We start from the raw sequence: 1,064 nt of genomic DNA, 5'->3' as shown, positions 1-1,064 counted from the left end.
CGTAGACGATGCGAGCGGAGCAGCGGTGGTAGGAGCGCTGCCCCCCGGGCTCACGGCGCGGAGAACGTTAGCGTGGATGGAGACTCAGAAAAATTAGAAATGGGGTGTCTGAAAACGCAGGTGCATTTCTTCCACGGGGGAGACCGAGACCGCGACAGAGACCGCACCCCAGGTCCGGGAGCTGCCCGCGCCAGCCTCGGCCTGCGGCTGCGCCCTGCCTGGCCCGCACCACGATGCGTGCGTCCTTCGGGACAGGAGCACTTCCCGCCCAGACGAGCACAGGCTGGGGCTGGTGCCGGGACGAGAGCCCCAGGGGTGCGTCTGCGACAGCTCCGCCCGTGAGAGGCGCAGCGGCCCACGGCTGGCCTGGAAGGGCCCTTCCCTGAGCTCTGCAGATCCAGTTCGGTATCTGCCCGGCACCCTGAACCACCCCCCACCTGCCGGCCCTGAATTCGCGCATTTGTGAATTTGGGTCAGAAAAAAATGACTGGCCTCCAACCAAAAGGAGAATTTCGGGGCCGGCAGGTGGCGCAGTGGTTAAGGGCGCTGGACGCCACCTGGCCAGCTGTGGTTCGAGCCCCAGAACTCACAGCTTGCTTTCCCTTTTTTTCCTCTCTCTCTCACTCTGTCCCTCTCTGGTCAAATCTAAATAAATAAAGTTAAATAAAGTAATTCCTTAAAAAAAAAAAGTAGAATTTCCTTCACTTATGAATGAAAGCACATTTTTTTTTACATCATATTATACTCGTGAACTTTTTTTTTAAACTTATCAGAGAAAGGAGGGAAATGAGAACTGAGAAAGAATCTCACGGGGAAATGGCCATGCTACAATGCCTTCTGTCGGGGGTTTTGGGCACCACGCACGTGTACCCAGTCTGATTTTCAGGCTGCTGGGTCCAGGGCGCGAACTGCCCAGTTGGCAGGGTGAAAGCTGTGTACCCTAACCACAACTCCACTGGCTGGCCCACACATTTTTCTAAATACTATTTATTGTTACTTTTTCTTTTCTTTTTTTCTTTCTTTCTTTCTTTTTTTTTTTTCCGGTTTTTGCTTTAGGATTCATG

This window comes from Tupaia chinensis, unplaced genomic scaffold, assembly GCF_000334495.1.
Source record: "Tupaia chinensis unplaced genomic scaffold, TupChi_1.0 Scaffold144682_1, whole genome shotgun sequence".
Lineage (NCBI taxonomy): Eukaryota > Metazoa > Chordata > Mammalia > Scandentia > Tupaiidae > Tupaia > Tupaia belangeri.
Note: the sequence above shows the minus strand (reverse complement) of the source record.